The following is a 22158-nucleotide window of genomic DNA, read 5'->3' as shown; positions in this document are numbered from 1 at the left end:
TGCTATTTAGCAAATTCCAACTGCAAGTTAGATAGTGAGAAGGAGACCAATGGACTTTAGCACATAAACACTTCCACATTGTTTGATGAGAAGAGAGAACTGACAAATATAGAGGCACAAGGCTGGTACATGACCTTATACTACAGACCGTGTCTCCCCAAAATTTATACCATAATTCAAAAAGACAGAAGAATGCATAAAGAAGATGTAGTACATATATACAATGAAATATTACTCAGCCATAAAAAGGAGCGAAATTGGGTCATTTGTAGAGATGTGGATGGACCTAGAGACTGCTATACAGAGCGAAGTAAGTCAGGAAGAGAAAACAAATATCATATATTGACGCATATATGTGGAATCCAGAAAAATGGTATAGATGAACTTATTTGCAAAGCAGAAATAGAGATACAGAGATAGAGAACAAATGTACGGATACCAAAGGGGGAAGGGGTGGTGGGCTGGAGTGGGAGATTGGGATATACACTATTGATACTATGTATAAAATAGATAACTATTTATGAGAACAGACTGTATAGCAGAGGGAACATTACTCAATGCTCTCTGGTGACCTATATGGAAAGGAAATCCAAGAGGGGATATACATATACATGTGGCTGATTCACTCTGTTGTACAGCAGAAACTACCACAACATTGTAAAGCAACTACACTCTAATAAAAGAAAAAAATATATTGAAACCTAATTCTCAATATGATGGTGTTGGAGGTGGTCCTTTGGGGGTGATTAGATTATGAGGGTGGAGCCATCATGTAAGATATTAGTGCCCTTTTAAAAGAAAATCCAAATGGCTCCCTTGCCTCTTCCTCTGTATGAACACACAATAAGACAACCATCTATGAACCATGAAGAGGGTTCTCACCAGGGAGCGAATCTGCTGGCACCTTGATCTTGGACTTCCCAGACTCGTGAACTGTGAGATAAATTTCTGTTGTTTATAAGCCACCCTGTCTATGGCATTTTGTTATAGTAGCCTGAATGTATGACGACACTTTACATGAGAACCATATGGAAAAAGCTTCTTACTATGTAACACAGAAAGTACTGACATTGAGCAGAATACTGTTGCTACTTCAAAGCTTCCAACAACAGCGAACATATCTTACTCCTTTAGAGGGCCTAGGTCCTAACTGACTGTGTCTGGCTATACATCAATCAAGTAATTACTTCCTACAGGAGCCCCTCCAATCCACCTCCAAAGGGAAGTAGAGCAGTTCTGCATCTGAGCAAAAATATGTGTCAGATACCTTACATTTTCAAACAGAATGCCATTTCTGCCTCATGCATCACTCTCTTTTTAGTCAACACCACAGATAATCGGTGCTTTGGGTTTCTATCAAGGATTTCAACCATAAACTGACAGAACTCAGGGCTTGCCAAAATCTTGTTGGCAGCATCTGTTAGTTATGGGAAACATTTAATTATTTATTAAGTGCCAATTAAGTATCCAGGTACACATTGTGAGAAAGCATTAGGTATTATCAGGAATATAAAAATTCTGCAAAGAACGAGTCCAAATTCACATTGTTAATAATAAGTGCTGGGGCTTCCCTGGTGGCGCAGTGGTTGAGAGTCCGCCTGCCGATGCAGGGGACACGGGTTCATGCCCCGGTCCAGGAGGATCCCACATGCCGCGGAGCGGCTGGGCCCGTGAGCCATGGCTGCTGGGCCTCCACGTCCGGAGCCTGTGCTCCGCAGTGGGAGAGGCCGCAGCAGTGAGAGGCCCGCGTACCGCAAAAAAAAAAAAAAAAAAAAAGAAAAAAGAATAAGGGCTAAGAGAATGAGAAAGTTTTGGCTCATGGAAAAATGCCCACTATAATCCTATTAATAATTTTAATAGTGAAGAAATTATTCAATATATCTTATAGAATTTTACTAGAAAGACTGAAACGCGGATTCCCATATGCCTATTACAGTACTACACCACTTTCTACAGTGATTCTGTGAAATTCATGTCTAAGTTTCTTGTGGATATGATGTGTTCATCATCCTATTTCTCTCTCTGCCCAACATAGTGCATGAAGCACTTATAAAAAAGAAACAAATTATTTCCTTAAAAAATAGTAGACCTCAATTATAATATCCTGAAAATACTCATTCAACAAATGTGTACTGATTAAACTTTATGTTCTGAGCATTCTCCTATATACCAAGTGTAGAGTGATGAAATATAAGCAAAATCCTGTTTCCATGCAACATACAGGTTAGTGATGAAGATAGATAATGCACAATGGTGGTAAATGATATATTTCATGAAGAAATAATTCTATGATAAGTAGTAAGTGCAAGTGAAATAATGGGTTCATTGGAAGGGGACGTCTCAAGAGTTGCCATTTAAAAGAAGTCAGTCATAGGTGCAAAACCACAGTGGACAAGGAGGATAACTTAAAAATGTTTGATGAGGTATTTTTCTAACTCTAAGATATTTTCTCAGAAAAATTTGTAACAATTCTGAAAATGATGTCTATCTTACATGTTTCATATCTGGAAAGAAAACAAGTAGAGTAAGCTTAGGAATCATAAGAATGGAGACAGAAAAATGCCTGCATCATTGCCCACTCTTTCTCACCACTCAGTGTTTGGCAGTTATAGGAATTTGTTGATGACAAATGCTGGAATTTGCTACCACCAGATACTCCTCTCTATACAGGTAGCATGAAAGAATATTAAAGCCAAGGATTTTAGAAATCAAGCATTATATCTGGCATGTGCTGCCATTTTTAACAGGAGGATATGATGAAATTCACTAGTGGCTCCTCCTTACTACTGAAATATGGTTCCCTTTTTAACACCTGGCTTGATGTTGTGCTTACACCCAATCTGCTGGCACTTTCCATACCCTTTCCTGTGTAGTAGCTATTTATGTATAAATATTCTCTTTTTCCAGTAGATTGGAAGTTTCATGAAAGTAGGAATTGGATATCAAATCCCATTAAAAAGGGCAATGGTTCATAGATAACTCTTACTCCTTGGATTCTAGTATCTCTGAAGAAATCTGGGTAAGTGCAGAATAATTTTTTTTTTTGAGAATCAGGTTGTGATATAATTTATTGTCCTAATGAGGGTTCAGTGGAAAGGATAATGAACAGGATTTTTTTAAATTGAAGTACAGCTGAATTACAATGTTGTGTTAATTACTGCTGTACAGCAAAGTAACTCAGTTATACATACATATATATATTTTTTTTTTCATATTTTTTTCCATTTTGGTTTATCACAGGCCATTGAATAGAGTTCCCTGTGCTATACAGTAGGACTCTGTTGTTAGTTGCAGCATGTATTTTTAAGTTCACTCTACTAATCTGTCTTTTAATTGGTGAACTTAGATCCTTTACATTTAAGGTAACTATCATTATGTTGGAGCTTAAGTCTGCCGTTTTAATTCTTGTTTTCTGTTTGTTGTCTGTTTCTCACTTATTTTTTCTTGTTCCTCTCTTCCTGTAAGTTACTTGAATATCTTTAGAATTTCATTTTATAGACGGTTTTTGAGTGTATCTCTCATATAGCTTTTTAGTGATTTGTCTAGGTATTACATTATATACACTTAACTTATTACAGTCTACTGGTGTCATCATTTTACCAGTTCAATTGAAGTTTAGAAACCTTACCTTTCTTTATATGACTTTACTCTCCCTCGTGTATACTAGTCTCATATATATATATATATATATATATATATATATATATATATATATCCCCTACATACTATTATCCGACAGTGTTATAATTTTTGCTTCAATCATCAGCCATAATTTAGAAAACTCGAAGGAAAGTCTACATTATATTCTATTTACCCATATTTTTGCTTACCATGTTCTTTCTTCCTTCTGGATTTTCTACTGTTCCTTCTTTTATCATTTCCTTTCTGTTTAGAGAACTTCCTCTAGCCGTTCTTTTAGGGTAGATCTGCTGGCAAAATTTCTTAGTTTTCTTTCATCTGAGAATATCTTAATTTACCCTTCATTCTTGGAGGATATTTTTGCTCAATATAAAAGTCTGGGTTGACAGTTCTTTTCTTTCAGTGCTTGAAAGATGCTGTGCCACTTCTTTCTGGACTCTATGATTTTCCTTTTTTAGGATTTTTTATTGTGATAAAACATACATAACAAAATTTACCATTTTAAGCATTTTTTTGCTTATATATGGATATTTACTTGGATTATTGTTACAGGCTTACTTTTCCTTTTTTTACCATTTTTATTGGAGTATAATTGCTTTACAATGGTGTGTTAAGTTTCTGCTGTATAACAAAGTGATTAGCTATACATATACATATATCCTCATATCTCCTCCCTCTTGCATCTCCCTCCCATACTCCCTATCCCACCCCTCTAGGTGGACACAAAGCACTGAGTTTAAGCATTTTTAATTGTAAAATTCAGTGGCATTAAGTACATTCATAATGTTGTACAACCAACACCACTATCCATTTCCAATACTTACCAAGTAGATAATAACTTCCCATTCTCCCCTCCCCCAGCCCCTAGTAATCACTATTCTCCTTTCTGTCTCTGTGAAATTGCCTATTCTAGGTACTTCATATAAGTGGAATCATACAATAGTTGTCCTTTTTGTCTGGCTTATTTCACTTAGCATAGTGTTTTCAGGGTTCATCCATGTTGTAGCATGTATCAAAACTCCAATCCTTTTTAAGGATGAATAATATTTCATTGTATGTATATACCATATTTGTTTATAAATTCATCTGTTGATCAACATTTGGGGTACTTCCACCGTTTAGCTATTGTGAATAACGTTGCTATGAACATTGCTGTACAAGTATCTGATTGAGTCCCTGCTTTTAAATTCATTTGGATATATACCTAGAAGTAGAATTACTAAATCATATGGTAATTCTTTTTAATTTTTTGAGGAGCTGTCAAACCATTTTCTACAGTAGCTGCACCATTTTACTTTCACAGAGGCAATGTACAAGAGTTCCAATTTCTCCACATCCTCACCAACACTTGTTATTTTCTGTTTTTTTCATACTAGCCAACTAATGAGTGTCAAGTACTACCTCACTGTAGTTTTCATTTGCATTTCCTTAATGATTACTGATGGTGAACGTTTTTTTCATGTGCCTTTTGGCCATCTGTCTTGGAAGAAATGTCTATTCAAGTCCTTTGTCCATTTTTTTTAGATGGCTTATTTATTTTTTTCTTCTTAGGTTGTAGGAGATCTTTAATACTCTAGATATTAATTCCTGATTGGATATATGATTCATAAGTATTTTCTTCCACCCTGTGGGTTGTCTTTTTACTTTCTTGATAATGTCCTTTAACACACAAAATTTTTAATTTTAAGTTCAATTTAACTATTTTTTCTCTCGTTGCCTGTGCAGAATTTTTCTACAGAAAACTTTTATTTAAAAATATTTGCTATAAAAAAGACAACAGTAGCCTGGAAATACGGAAAAGATCCATCTCTAGGTTTCATTGTGAACAGTAAAAACTGCGTAGATCTGTTTCAAGGGGAGGGAAACTGGGCTTTTTCCTTTTTATTTGCTTTCCTGTTACGACTTCAGCAAATATAAAATTTGCAGCTGGTCTCTCTTATCCTGTCAGAGCGATTTAGGTTTTCTCTGTGGGTCTGACAAGAGGGAATACTCCTGTCTTGATTAGCATTAATAGCAATGTTACACATGTACATCAACTATGAATGAATCACAAATGTTTTAAATAGGTCTATGTAAACAAATGTTTGAAACAAAGGATGAAAAGGGAGTGCTACCAAGGGAAGGGGAGCTGCATTTTTATGTTATAACATTTTTATACATCAATTGATATTCAAGATCTTCATGACAAAAAAAAAACTAAAACATTCATCTTCTGCGTATGAACTATTAATTGACCTTAATCACCTTAAGACTAGCTTTCTCTTCTTTTTAAAATAAGTATGTAAGACACTAAGAATGAAACTTGCATGACTAGCTTTGATTAAAAAATCCACTCTCTTACATAAAGTTAAATATTCATAATAAACACCAACATTTATCTTTCTAACGTGTCATCCTCTACAATAATATGATGCTGATTAACCAATGTTTAGTTTTAATGTATTAATATAACCAACACATTCAAATACCATATCTATTACAACACAAAGAATGACATTTATCATTTTTATTGAACACACCACACAGCAGAACATTTAGAAAAGATACTTGCATTTGATTGACCTAACACTTGAAATGTCTTCTTCATCTATTCATCAAGGATGTAAACCTCTGTTGGAGTTTAGGCAGTATATAATCCCTCTTTCAAGCTGAAAAAGCATCCCTTAGTTATAGCATCATGCGGACCAGATACAGTAAATCCCCTACATATGAAACTTCAAGTTGAGAACTTTCAAAGATGCGAATGTGCCCCTGTACCCCAGCTGTTGTACTGTACTACTCTACTTTTCAAGGTACTGTACTGTAAGATTAAAAATGTTTATTTTTTTGTGTTTGCTTGTTTTTTACGTATTATTTGTGTGAAAAGTATTATAAACCTATTACAGTACAGAACTATATAGCCGACTGTGTTAGTTGGGTACCTAGGCTAACTTTGTTGGACTTACGAACAAATTGGACTTAACAAACATGCTCTCGGAACAGTACTCGTTTGTATGTAAGGGACTTACTGTATCTTCATTCCTACTCTTACTAATTTTAGATAAATTAAGCATATGTTAGATTTAAGCCAATGCCTTCCAGAATACCAAGTTCTTTATTCAAGAATGTATACTCACATGATAGTCCCTATATCCCCACCCTCACCCCATCACTTCACAATTAGCCTTTCCAGTTCTCTCTCTGGGTTTGAAGGTTGTGTGTGAGTTTGTTTTTTAAAGAGGTGGTAGTATCTAGAGGCAGTATGTCCTAGTGGTCAATAGCACATTCTCAGAATCATGCAGTCTAAAATTATATCTTATCTCTAACTCTAGCTAGCTGCGTTAGCTTGATAAATTACTTAATCTCTCTACCATTCAGTTTTCTCATCTATCAATGTGCAAAACAGCAGTAACTTCCATGATGAGGTAGTTGTGATGGTCAAGTAAAGGTAACACAGATGACGTGTTTAATGCAGGGAGTGATAATTGTAAACGTTGTATTAAATTACCAAGCATCTTTGTTGTTATTACTATCATAATAAGTGAAAAGTTGAATACCATATAAATGGAAGCTATATACACAATGAGCGCTTTAAGAACGTATGGTTACCCTACACGTGTAAGATTTCTATTCAACATACTGGGGAAGTGACCTGGAAAAAAGTTTTTAAATAATTTTATTTTGTAGATTTTGTTAAATTTAATATTTATAGAACCCTTTTATTTAAAAAGCTGATTTCTTGGCAGGAGAGGTATATTGTTCTGAAATAATCCTCATTTTCTACATATCGCAAGTGTTTAAGAAACATCTAGATTATTTTTCAAAAAGTAGAAAATATTACCAATTCTCTTATTTCCCCCAAAGCAATCAAGTTTCCTTTCACCCATTTGCATAACATTCAAGTTTTACTTTCAAATCACAAATGTTTGGAGGTAAATTATGGTAACAAAGTTAAACCGAAATATGAGAAGAAAAATTATAGTTTTCTCTTGAACACAGATTTGAATTTATTTTCCAAAAGGGAGTATGGAAGTTAACACAATCTACATCAGGCAATGCTCATCTAATTTTAGAAAATAAAGTAGTTCTTTTTATTTGATGGGAGCAATAAATATTTGTAAAGATGTGACATCTTTCACATGTTTGTAAATTTATTAATTGCCTAACAATAAAAAGTCATTAACCCTATAGCCAGGAAGAGTTTATCTTATAAAAATATGCAATAAAGATGCTAAACACACAGTTCTTACTTCACACGACTATTTTACTACCTCTGTTTTTAACCAATGTTTTTTTCTACTTTGTTGCTATTAATAAACAGCTGCAGTAGAAAATGATTTTCTATTTCTCATTAACAACATGATGTCAATGTGAAAATAAGACACAAGTAATGTGGCTTTATAAAAGTTTCCAGCAATTCCTAAATTTTCACTTTTAGTGTTCAAACCACTAGACCAGAAAGGATTAATACTGCCAAATCATGATGATGATAATGACGACAATGACAGTGATTATAGGAAAGCTCACATGTACTGAAATTTTGCTGTGTCAGACACTGTACTAAACACATACACATATCCTTGCCCTACATCATAACTTTATAAGGTATGTACTTTTATCCATCCCATTTTACAGATTAGGAAATTAAATTTAAAAGAGGTTAATTAATTTGACTTCAGTCATTGAGTGTATTAATAGTAGAAGTGATATTTGAACCAAGACTGTAAATCTATGAGTTCAAGAGTTTAACAACTAATGTCTTATAAGCAATGACCCTTTGTCAGCAACGGATAAAGGAATGTTCTACAACTCCTGCTGAAGAAGATGACACTCAGTTGATAACAACACATCCTTGGCCATGCTCACTTTCTCAAAGTTAAAACAATAAGAGTTGTGTGTTGCTTAATTGTTTTCAACAACTGAGGGGCACTGGCACACTTCTTTTGACTCTGCTCTGCTCAGGCACCCTTCAAGCTGCCATATAGAAGGTTACTCACAGCTGGAGGTGACTCCAGCCATTCAGCTGTCTTCACGACTGAGGGGATGAACATCTTGTATCAGGCCAATCACCCATTCATGGTTCTCTGTGCTGTGACACACTGCTTGAGAAGATTTGCCCTTACAATAATTTAGTAAGTACCATTTACCTACCAGATAGTGATGTTGATTATGTTACTATCATAGATCCATAGAAAGAAATGTATTCTATCAATTTCAGGATGTGTCTTCTGAATTTCTATAGCTCTTTTTCCCGTGACATAATCTATCATGATTATATATTGCCATACAATTTTATATATGCTTGTCTCTTTTAAAAATTACACTAATTCCTTAAGTACCAGGCCTGGGCCCCTCCAGACTTCTTTCATCTCCCCCACATCTCTATGTGGTCCTGGCCCCAGCAGGTCTTAATAATCTTGCTTGATGACTGTTCCTCAAACCTTTATTTAATGCTCCATCATTCATACCTAATATGAAGTTAATTCTTTGGGATTTTTTTCTCTAATAGTGGAAATGTATTCATTTGTGTATTTTTTTAAAATTAAACTTGGCTTGAAACAACAGCTTTCATTTTTAAGTGCTGATGAGGATGTGGAATGCACTCTCTTAGAACACAGCCCATCCACCTACAGAAATTCACTTCCTCAACCTAGATGTAAAAGCAGCTACTATGAGTTTGACACTATATTTCGTACGAAACTAGTAAGAGAGAAGATGTTATCTGCAATCTCATTGGAGAGTGACTTAATACTTTAAAACACATTACTACAAAAAGCACATGCAAATACTGTGGGATGCATTATGAACTTGTCAACTTGGAGTGACATAAGACAAAATGCATCTATTTAACTATTTCTGTGAGACACTGTAGTCAAAGCTTGTAGCTTTACCGCACAGAACACATATCTGCTTGAACCCTTATTTGTCTTTTATTTGGCAGCTTAATCATGTCAGGTTGGAGCTGATACTGGAAGCTGCTAGAAGTCAAAAGCTATACCCCATCTTCTAGCTGAACCAAGTAATATGATATCCCAGAATTGAAGGTCCAAACACTTTTCTATTATTCCTTTTTGTATGAGAATTTTAATTTTGATTGATATTCTCCTGAAATTTTATTTTCTAAGCTTTATTGAGGTATAAATGACATACAAAAAATTTCACACATTTACTGTATACATTTTGATGAGTTTGGACATATGTATACACTTGTGATACCATCACCTCAATCAAGGTACTGAACATACCCATCACTTCCAAAGATTTCCTTGTGTTATTATGTGTGCATGTTTGTATTTTTTGCAACAACTGAGGGGTAAGAACACTTAACATGAGGTCTATATTCTTAATGTGTTTTCAATGCACCATACCATTTTGCTAACTATAAGTACTATGTTATTTAGCAAATATCGAGAACTTATTCATCTTGCATAAGTAAAACTTTATACCCACTGAGCTACAATTCCCTATTTCCTCCTCCTCCCAGGCCCTGGTGATTCTTGCAGTACCATTCTATTCTCTGCTTCCATGACTGACTATTTGAGATACCTCATGTAAGTGGACTCATGTACTTTTTGTCCTTCTATGATTGGCTTATTACACATAGCAGAATGTCTTCTAGGTTCATCTATGTTGTTGCAAATGGCATGGTTTCCTTCTTTTTAAGGCTGAATAATATTCCAGTGTATGTATATACCATACATTATGCATTTACTTAAGGGACATTTGTATTGTTTCCATATCCTGGCTATTGTGAATAATGCTGTAATGAAATGAGGGTTCAGCTATCTCTCTGAGACCTTGATTTCAGTTCTTTTGGATATATACCCAGAAGCTGGATTGCTGAATCACGTGGTAGTTCTAGATCTGATATATGAGAAAACCTTGATACTGTTTTCCAATGTACCCTTGGTACACTGTTGAAGGGAATATAAATTGGTATAGCTACCACTGAAGACAGTATGGAGGTTCCTCGAAGTACTAAAAATAGTACTACAGCATGACCCAGCAGTCTGACATGTGGGTATTTATTCAAAGTAATTGAAATCCAAATCTCAAGATAGCATCGTGAATTTTGAGAAGGCCAAAGATAAAGGAAAGATTCTAAAAATTGCCAAAGCCACAAAACCTAGAGGTACAGAAAATCAAAAAAGGAATAAGAACCAGCCTGTAATCAGTCTTCTATCTACCATCATTACACTGTTGCTTTCAAAGCTCTTGTGACAGTGACTTTGAAACTGGACTTTAGATGCATATAACCTACCTAACAAGTTTGAGGACAAAGTTAAGGAATTTTCAGAAATTCAAAAACTGAATTAAGTTACACCTCAAGCATCTCTTCTGATGAAAAAAAATTTCCAAGGTACCATCTCTAAAGTAAGCTTAGAACGTTAATAACAGCCCCTATCTCCCCCGCCCCAAGAAAAAGATTGCAATGTAGTTAACAGATACACAAAACCAAGAAAGCCACAGACTTCTGATATATTGATAAAAGCCACATTATCCCACTCAAGAGTCTGGCAGTGTTTACAATGTACAGGGAAGATTTCCTTTAATCAAAAAAAATTCAAGCAATCTTCTGATACAAAGATGTTAAGTAAATCTTTATAAGGATTTGTTTTCTCTGATGTACACCACCACACCTGAGTTGACTTCTAGAATAATCCATACAATTCAACTAAACAGCAATCAGCAATGAACCTCATTGCTCTTCCATGTTACTGGTTTATGCCATTTTCACTCCATATGAGAAAGAATTACAGATCTCTCCAGTCCTTTAATTAAGTGTCCAATCTATCCCAATCCAAAATTAATTTAGTAATAAACTGTTTTCCTTCTTTTTATTTTTTTTAGGGGAGGGTGTTATCTTTACTTCCAAGCTATAGCTACATTCAGAGAACAATCTCTACAATAAACTTCATGACCTCCTTAAATAAAAATGTAATAATTACAAATTAAATAGTCAAATGTCTCTAAGAATAATTTATTCAAGATGATGACTGAACTGGATTCTGTAGCACAGTATGAATAAGAAAATGTAAGTTATGAATGATGCTGTGAAACATGCTTTCCCCCCTAATCTTAATGAAGAAAAAGAAATCCAGTGAATTCAGGGGTGGGGGGTAGCATGATGAAAGTCAGGGTTTAATTGCGAAGCAAACTAGAATGTGTCAGGATTGACATAACTGAAAAAGAATCCATTGGACCTGGAGGAAGTATTTTCTGTCAAGTGACACATAGGTTATGATACTGGATATATGCAGATAAAAAACAGTCTTAGTACATTACTGCATTGCATATTGAGCCACAGTTACAAAATAAAATTCACTTAACTAATTACTTGTTTTAATTTTTAAAAATCAGCACAAAAAATAATACAGGGACCATTTATAGTATATGATTACAGAAACAAAAGTAAATGCTATTAACCCTGATAATTAGAAGTAATGATATGTGTGAGAGAAACTAGAAGACAGAGAGGATACAAGAAGTAGATGAAAGGGTATGTTTGCTAACCTATCACCCATGGAGTAGAATTGGAAATCCCGGCAAAAGTCAAGGAAATGTAAAAAAAAGAAATATGTTTCTTTTTTCCGATTACAAAAGTAAACAAAAATCAATCAACAATACAAAGTATACAAGGTAGAATGAGAAGTGAAATATGAGTTTTATCTTTGTGGCATGGACACAATAGATATTGCCTAAATTAACAGAAAAAAAGTTGTATTAAAAAATCCGCTTTTTAGAGTTCGAGAGTTACTAATCAGAAAACAGAAAACAAACTGTTAAAACAGTTAAAAGTGTCAGATTCTCATACGTGGAGACAGTTGGGGGAGTTGGGAAGAGGACAGCATACTGGATTTCTTGCCTCGTGCATTATTACTTACTTTTTAATTTAAAAATAGTAAAATTTATAATATGTAGTTCTATTTAACCTGCTAGGCAAAGCTGAATTAAAGGTACTATTTGTAATCCTCTGTATTTTGAAGATGTCTTAAGCAATTCATGTTTTTGTGCAAATAAAATTGCCTTCATAGGAGCAATCATTATGTCAAAATTCTAACACCGTGTAACTCAAAAGAAATAAGATATTCATCCCTAGAAATATGCTTTAATAAGTAGAGATTTTAAAAATACAAAGTACTTCACACTATGGAAAATTATTGAGTATGGAAATAAAATGTGAAATATTTTCTTGGTGAAAAAAATGAATGTGTGTTCTCATTTTTAAATGTCTCAGACAAAAAAAGGATTGGGAACAATTTAAGAAATGCGTATAAAAATACAGGTATATTAACACAACATTGTAAATCAACTATACTTCAGTAAAAGAATAAATTTTAAAAAGTAAAGGTACTAGGGCTTCCCTGGTGGCGCAGTGGTTGAGAGTCCGCCTGCCGACGCAGGGGACGTGGGTTCGTACCCCGGTCCAGGAAGATCCCACAAGCCACAGAGCGGCTGGGCCCGTGAGCCATGGCCGCTGAGCCTGCGCGTCCGGAGGCTGTGCTCCGCAATGGGAGAGGCCACAACAGTGAGAGGCACGCGTACCACAAAAAAAAAAAAAAAAAAAAAGTAAAGGTACTAAATATCTGTGAAAGGAAATATCACTCAAAACCACAGGTTCATCTTTTCATGTGCCTTTTGGCCACCTGTATGTCTTCCCTGGTGAAATGTCTATTTAGGTCTTTGCCCATTTTTTAACTGGATTGTTTCTTTTTTTGATATTGAGCTCCATGAGCTGTTTGTATATTTTGGACATCAAACCTTTGTCTGTTGTTTCATTTGCAAATATTTTCTTCCATTCTGAGGGTTGTCTTTTTGTCTTGTTTATGGTTTCCTTTTCTGTGCAAAAGCTTTTAAGTTTATTAAGTCCCATTTGTTTATTTTTGTTTTTATTTCTGTTACTCTAGGAGGTAGGTCAAAAAACATCTTGCTGTGGTTTATGTGAAAGAGTGTTTTTCCTGTTTTCCTCTAAGAGTTTTATAGTGTCTGGTCTTACATTTAAGTCTTTAATCCTTTTGGAGTTTATTTTTGTGTATGGTGTTAGGGAGTGCTCTAATTTCATTCTTTTACATGTAGATGTCCAGTTTTCCCAGAACCACTTATTGAAGAGGTTGTTTTTTCTCCACTAGTGGGCATATACCCTAAGAAAACCATAATTCAAAAAGAGACATGTACGAAAATGTTCATTGCAGCTCTATTTACAATAGCCAGGACATGGAACCAACCTAAATGTCCATCGACAGATGAATGGGTAAAGAAGATGTGGCACATGTATACAATGGAATATTACTCAGCCATAAAAAGAAACAAAATTGAGTTATGTGTAGTGAGGTGGATGGACCTAGAGTCTGTCATACAGAGTGAAGTAAGTCAGAAAGAGAAAAACAAATACTATATGCTAATGCATATGTATGGAATCTAAAAAAAAATGGTACTGCTGAAACTAGTTGAAGGGCAGGAATAAAGAGGCAGACATAGAGAATGGACTTGAGGACATTGGGTGGGAGGGCGAAGCTGGGGGGAAGTGAGAGTAGCATCGACATATATACACGACCGAATGTAAAACTGTTGGCTGGTGGGAAGCAGCAGCATAGCACAGGGAGATTGGCTCCGTGCTTTGCGATCTAGAGGGGTGGGATGGGAGGGTGGGATGGGGGGGTGGGAGGGACGCTCAAGAGGGAGGGAACATGTGTATGCATGTGGCTGTTTCGCTTTGTTGTGCAACAGAAACTAACACAGTATTATGAAGCAATTATACCCCAATAAAGATCTATTAAAAAAAACCCCACACGGTCCTTAAATTGAATGTATTACTATATACATACACATACATTTATACATATATTATACATATGTGCATGTGTATACATAAATGTGTATATATATGTACACATGTATACATATATACAGTTGACCCTTGAACAATGCGAGTTTGAACTTCATAGGTCCACTTATGTGAGGATATTTTTCAATAGTAAATATTACAGCACTGAAGTCTGTGGTTGGTTGAATCCAGGAATGTGGAGGAACTGATGATATGAAGGGCCAACTATAACTTATACACAGATTAACCACCATGCTCAAGGGCCAACTGTGTATATGTATATATTACATATCATACATTATTATACATATTATATATAAATAAAACAGAGAGCACAGAGAGCAATTATGCCTCAAATTTACCTGACCTATGCTTTCTCAAAAAGTTATAATGGCAGCAAATATATGATGATTCTTTTAAGAAGGGACCAATACTTGAACAATGATGCTTTCTACAAACTTCTCAATCTAAGAAATAGCATAACAGATGTCCCTCCATAATCAAGTGTACATAGGAAATGAAAACCCAAAGGCTATTTCATAGTCTTTTTTTTTTTTTTTTTTTTGCGGTATGTGGACCTCTCACTGTTGTGGCCTCTCCCATTGCGAAGCACAGGCACCGAACGCGCAGGCCCAGCGGCCATGGCTCACGGGCCCAGCCGCTCCGCGGCATGTGGGATCTTCCTGGACCGGGGCACGAACCCGTGTCCCCCGCATCAGCAGGCAGACTCTCAACCACTGCGCCACCAGGGAAGCCCTGTTTCATATTCTTAATCTCATTAAATAAGTACTACTATGGAAAAGAAGCCATTTGTGGTAAGCAGCATGAGCAAGGGCTACTGGGGTCCTCCAGCTACCCTTTTTCCCTGGGGGGGAGTTTCCAATAACCAGCTCCTTCTTGACACTGGGGCATGGGGCACTGGTGCATACACAGTGGTGCCAGGGGTGTGTGTGGTGGCTATGTCCCCAAGGGATTTCAGTGATGTGGATTCCAGGCAGCTCCCATAAGCTGGGGTCAATGTCAGTGAAAACTACAGAGGTCGTTGTCAACATATGTGGGTGTCCGTGGTGGTGATGTCTGTTGACATCCTCCTGCCCTCCTTTTCCCTTGCTTGGGGAGCATTGGCTGGGGCAGCTTGTGTTCCAGGATCCATTTCTAAGATACTTTCTTTAATGTTTGGTGGCTCAGTGTTATTTGTCCTGTCGTCTGTCTGTCTGCCCTTGTCTTTATAGAGTATGAATCCCCCAGTCCTCTCTACGTATCACAGGCTTCCTATGCATATTGGTCTCATGACAGACATAATTCTTACAATGGCAACTGGATTTCAAGAGTAAAGAGTTCAAAATACAGGAAGTGTAAGGTTTCTGGTATCTTAAAGCCCAGGCCTGGAAAATGCCACAGCACCACTTTCACTATGTTCTACTGTTAAAAGCAGTCATAGGGTTCTCTGCATTTGAAGGGGATGCTAAAGCTCACATCTCAATGGGAGAAATGTCGAATAATTTGTGTCCATCTTTAATCCACCACAGCATCCTAATGCTTCCAATATAAAATTCAATCTCTATACGCAGCATTCATCATTGGGCCACTGCCTACTTTTCCGGGCATCAGATCACATGACAACCATCCACCTAAACCAGCTGTCTCTCCACACAAACACACTCCACTAATGCACTATGTCTCTCCAATGCACCATGTACTCCCAGTTATTCCTATATATTTACACTTCCTGGTTCCACTGAAGACTACAACTAGCTAATAATCACTCCACCACCAAAGTCAATATTATTGCCAAATGAGCTGTGTTCAATTTTCAACTTAGGACCATATAAAATAAACCACTCTGTCTGTATAAAATCACTTTTAAATCAGTAAGGTTCAAGCTTTTAATATCAACATCCAAAACCACAAATCCGTAATTCTGAAATAGAGTTCTAGCTATTCCAAAACAGGAGATAGACTCTGAAAAACATATAACCTTTACAGACTGATATGATGTGTCTTTACGGTGCCATTTTTACAGTCATTGTGAATATGTGCATTATCTGAATACACGAGTATGGAATGCAAGAGCAAATCACCTGAAAATATCACCAAGAAGCAGAGAGGGACCCTTGAGTTTGAAATATTCTATTCATGAGCTGTGGGGATGATACTAAGTTTGTAGAACTCTGTAAGGTTTGTCACAATGTAAAGCTTAAGGCTCCCAAAACAGAAATCTGCCATGGAGTCTTCAATATTACACATATAAAGGTTAGCCTACGCACCACACCTTATGGAATACTAAACTTCCTTTCTATGCTTTGCCTTTATCACAACCTACACTGAAAAAGAAAAGCATCCTATACAACTCCAATATGTACAAGAATAATTCAGCAATAGAATAAAAAGTTCCTGAAAACTGTGAAAACTGATTGGGTAGGTTTATGATTTCATATGAATTCTTATGCACTCCTAAGGCAAGTTAACTAGAACAACAAGAACCCTCTTTCGTTATGAGATTCCTTGTCACATAAATTCTCCCTCAAAGAGTTCCTCTCTGCTGTGAAGATAGCTGTAGAGTTGCACACATACACTGCTGAATGGCAATTACCTATATGTGGATTATGTAGATAAATCCTAACCCTTATTTGCCCCCAAGGGGTCCTCAATTCTCTTGTCAGGGTATCTGGCTGCAATGAAATGGCACTATAACTTAAATTCAGATTTTGAAAAATATGATCTGCACACATTCAGACACAGGTAACACAAGTGAGAAAATACACAATCAGAATAATTTCAAAGATTCTTAGCCCTACCTCACAACTTTTCCAAAGTTTATTGAATTGCACCAACAACTCAGTGGAAAGGAGGAGCAGGATATCACTAATTTAATATGCTCCCCAGGTGCGTAACAACATTGGAGACCTACACCTCTTGTAAATTATCAGGCCCTAGTTTCAGACTGAACAAGTTTGAATGCAACTTTTGTGACTTACTGGCTAAGTGAACTGAGGCAAATTATTTTAATTCTCTATTCTGTAATCTCTCAACTCTAAAATGTGTATCATAATATTATCTGTCAGGATTACTTTTTGCATTAAAAAATGTAATTCATGTAAAGTAGTATCTAGTAAGTATCAATCAACAGTAGCTGTTTTATTATTACTATTTATTTTGTGGTTATATTTTTACATCTCTATTTTTGTCTATAATCGGTATGTATGACAGAAACAATATTCATCTACTCTGAATTTACTTACCACCTACTATACACAAGGTACTAAAGATAATACGTGAAGTATCAAAGTCCCTGCTCATAATGAATACCAAATATGTGCAAACTGCTTTGCCAAAGTAGACTGCTTCTGATCCTCTCTTCCAACATGAAATAAGTTTTATTATTATTATTGACTACTTTCTAGGTGAGGAAACAGCCTCATACATGTTAAGAGTTGTCCATGATCTAATAGCTAATAAATACCAGCAACAATTGAGGTAAGTTATTCCAGCTTCTAACCCTCATTCCATTCTACCTTTCTGATTTTGACTCTCAGCAGAGACAGCCACCTAAGCACCCATATTCACGCTCCCCCTTCCATAAGGTATGACCATTGCTGGGAAAAGGCTGCCAAACAAGGGGTTAGAATTCTCATCCCCTTAGGCTATGGTGGGGCATATGTCTTATTTTGCCTTGTTAAATGTTAGTACCATGGTATGTATCCCTCTTGAACAAAAGGGAGCTGGAGCTTTCCTTATGCTTTCTCTTCAGCAGCTGCCTTGGAGTCCATGTTTAAGAAGGCAGCATTATGAGACAGAAGAGTAAAAATTCTCTAACAAACTGCACAAAATCAGGATGAATATAATCATTCCCTGACTTTTAGTTAAGACTATATTATTTGTGTCCCAAGTGCAAAATGTATATGATTTGGGGAGGGTTAAAAAACAAGAATTTCAAGAGACAATGGTAAGCCCTATAACAGAGTTGACAATAAAGTGAAGACAGAAAAAGATGGTGAACTCCGACAGGGGATTTAAAAAGCACTCTAAAAAAGAAAAAGTTAAAAGAACTAATAGATTTTTCCAGGTATAGAAAAGAGACAAACACTCAGTGGAATAGCATTCAAACAGAGTGCACTGTCTGTGACAGTCTTATTTTGAGCATGCTCCATTTGAACATGGCTACATTTATCTATTGATGTACAACAAACCACACCAAAATCTAGTGGCTTAAAACAACAGTCATTAATTAGCTCAGGACCCTGCAATTTAAGCAGAGCTGAATGGGGAAGGCTGACATCTGTTCCATGTGGCATCAGCTAAGGGTGACTGAACCAAGGTGTGGGAGAATAGAACCAGTGCTTCAAAATGGTCCATTCACATGGCTAGCAAGTTTATGCTGGCTATTATATGGTGCTGAGCTAGGTTGAAACCTTTGGATCCTCTTCACTCAGGCCTCTCCATATGTTCTATAATTCCTTACAGCATGATGAATGAGTTCTAAGATCAAGGCTACCAAAAGAGAAAGCCAGCTGGAGGCTGTTATCACCTATTATGACCTAGCCTGGAAAGTCATATGGTGCCACTTCCACCATAATGTATTAGTTAAGATAGTCACAAAGGCCCATACAATTTCAAGGGAAGGGGACATAAAGTGTACCTCTTAATGGAGCCATGGCAAATTATTATAAAAAAACAATTTGTTATAAACACCAAAGATTGAAAAAAATTTAAGGATGACAAGGTGAATTATTATCTACCTGAAAAATCTCTTCTAATCCCAAAATGTCTTGGCAAATTGCTAAAACATGACTAAGTATGTGTCTCAACTTGACTGTTCAGAATTTCAGGTCTGTTTCATATTACCTTTCACCTACAGGGCATGAGGTTGATAGTATCCGATATAGCACTGAAACCTATCAATATAGACCCTTCCAGTGTGATATGAAGCTTAGACAGCTGTTTGAGAAGGTTGTGGTTGATGGTTCTCAGCTTTCAAGAGGACAAAATAATCATTTAACTGCTATGTCCTATTGAGTTAGAGAGAATTTACAGAATAAGGCAGTTATAAGGCAGAGTAAGCTCCTGACAGCCTTCTAAAACAGGTTAACATCTAGATATCCTCAAGAAAATCTATAAACTCTTTGAATTATTTCAGATATAATCTAAACTAGAATCAAAGAATAGATGAAATGGCCTTGATGTTCTTAGAGATTCATGTTTAACATCCTCACTGGTTAAAGTTTATAGGCATGCTACAGATTCTGTGTATTCAAGGTTGCCTAAGACCTAGTTCCCTTCTTCTAGGGCAAATAATTCCTTTTTACTATGTAATGAAAAATGGTGATGTTAGTAAAATTGCTTCATGTAATGTATTTAGCTGGTTTTCACATAAATTCAGTGCAGCATACAGACTGTGTCTTTGATCTGCTGCTCTACTAAGTGTTCATTTCCCTTCTCGACCTGGCAAATCCTGTTCATTCTTTGAGGGTCAAGTGAAATCTTTTTATTTTTAGAACCTTTTCTAAATCTCCAGTTAACCACCTGGAGGACTTGGTAAAACACAAACTTCTGGGGTGCACCCCCAGTATCTATTTCAGTAGGTCTGGGTTGGGACCCAAGAATGTTTTGTTTTGTTTTTTTTTTTAAGTCCCCAGGAAATTTTGATGCTGCTTGGATTTTAATCCTGAATTAGAATCTTGACTGTAACACTTACAGTTGTTAAACTTTGGGAAAGTTAATCAACTTCTCTCTGCCTCAATCTCATTTGCAAGCTAAAGATACAGCATAGTGTTGAGGCTCAATCCCCACCCTCTTCAAACTCACCATTCTAGTCCATTCTGATGGAGTTCTATAACAAAATTCTGCCACTTTCTACCTAATCGTCTATGTTAGGTTCACCCATATTTCTGGCCCAAAGTGTTAGCAAGTTAATGCCTAAGAGGCAGCCCCTAGCTAATAATGGATAGAAAATGGAAAATAGAAAATGGAAAATATTACAGCTTCCTGCCCCTGAGGTGAAACAACTCTTAGGCACGTCCTCAACGGTCGTTCTCAAAGTTTGGTACCCAGACCAGCTGTAGCACCATCACGTGGGAACTTGTTAGAAAAACTGCAAAGTCTTAGATCCAATCCCACATACACTGAATCAGACTCTAAGGATGAGAACTAGCACTATGGTTTAACAAACAAGAGGATTCTGCGAGATGGCAACCCTTAAGAAACACTGCTTTATACCATCTTCGGGTGACCACCATCAGGACAGAACCCAAGATGCTCTGAGTAGCAACCTGCTTATTAAAATATTCTGTATTCTCTTTATTTCCGTTACTGTCTCAACTCTCCACATTTCCCCTACTGGTGATTTCTAGGATCACCCCCCACACACACACACACACAACACACACACAGAATAAAGTACATATACTTCAGTCCTTCCCTCAGTATCTGACTCTGTGGGAACCTATTATGTAAAAAATGATAGTAATAGTGCCTATGTCTCAGGGAGTGGCCAAGAGAGTAGAGTAGAAAGACCCTGAGCTCACCTCCTTTAATGAGAACACCAAAGTTACACCTATTTGCAGAGCAACTATCTCTGAGAATGACCTGTAGACTAGCAGAAAAAAATTTCCACAGCTAAAGATATAAAGAAGGAATCACAACAGTATGGTTAGGAGAAATGGACATGTCATATAATCAAGACCCACGTCCCTAGGTAGGCCACCCATAAGCAGGAGCATGATCATCATTTCAGAGGTTCTTCCCCAGGAGTGAGGGGGTCCAAGCCCCACATCAGACTCCTCAGCCTGGGTGTCCTGCAGCGGGAAGACAAGCCCCCAGAACATCTGCTTTTGAAGGCCAGTGGGGCTTGCATATAGGAGAGCCAGAGGGCTGTAGGAAAGATTTCGCTCTTAAATGGTGCACACAAAATCTCACATGCTCCGAGCCCCAGTGCAGAGGCAGTAATCTAAAAGGATCCAAGGTCAGACCCACTTGCTGATCTTGGAGAACACTTCCAGAGAGGTGGGAGGTTACTGGGATGCCCCTGGGGACAAAGACACTGGCAGCAGCCATTTTGGGGAGCCATATTGGAATCCTCCCTCTTAACTGTTAGTACTGGGATGAAGCCCCAACCACCAGCCACTTGGCACCAGCCCTAGGATACAGCACTGTAAGTCAATTATATCTGAATAAAACTGGAAGAAAAAAAAGAAACCAGAAAAAAAATTGGCAAAGGACCTGAATAGACATTTTACAAACACACACAGTTGGCCAACAGACACATGAAAAGATGTTCAACATCACTAATCATCTGGGAAATGCAAATCAAAACCACAATAACATATCACCTTACACCTTTCAGAATGGCTATCATCAAAAAGACAACAAATAATGAGTGCTGGGGAGGACGTGGAGAAAAGGGAACCTTCGTGCACTGACATATTTAAGTCAAATCATTATGCTGTACACCTTAAAATTATACAGTTCCATATGTCAATTATATCTCAATAATACTGGAAGAAAAAATAAATAAAACAAAGAGAAAAAAAATTCCTCTGTCTCATAGGGCTATTGTGCAAACTACATAAAAAGTGTTTAGAGTAATGCTCAGAATGTACTGAGATGCTAAAGAAAATTAATCTACAACTATCTTCCAATTACTAATCATAATGACATCAATCTAACAAAAATGATTTAATATCTGGATATTCTAAATAAAATGCAAAAAATCAAGT

At 36.6% G+C, this 22158-nt stretch overlaps 1 pseudogene across 1 annotated transcript in view; it reads left to right on the top strand.

Annotated features, from left to right (window-relative positions):
* The window catches only part of LOC308609445 (lysosome-associated membrane glycoprotein 1-like), a 66697-nt pseudogene extending 47238 nt beyond the window's left edge, over window positions 1-19459 (top strand). Inside the window, exon 2 of the transcript in view lies at window positions 19302-19459. The product of the transcript in view is annotated as a lysosome-associated membrane glycoprotein 1-like (transcript). The remainder of the gene's footprint in view (window positions 1-19301) is intronic.
* The last annotated feature ends 2699 nt before the right edge of the window (window positions 19460-22158 follow it).

The sequence above is a fragment of the Mesoplodon bidens genome (assembly GCF_964165515.1).
Source record: "Mesoplodon bidens genome assembly, chromosome: X".
Lineage (NCBI taxonomy): Eukaryota > Metazoa > Chordata > Mammalia > Artiodactyla > Ziphiidae > Mesoplodon > Mesoplodon bidens.
Note: the sequence above shows the minus strand (reverse complement) of the source record. Positions and strands in the feature narration are given on the sequence as shown.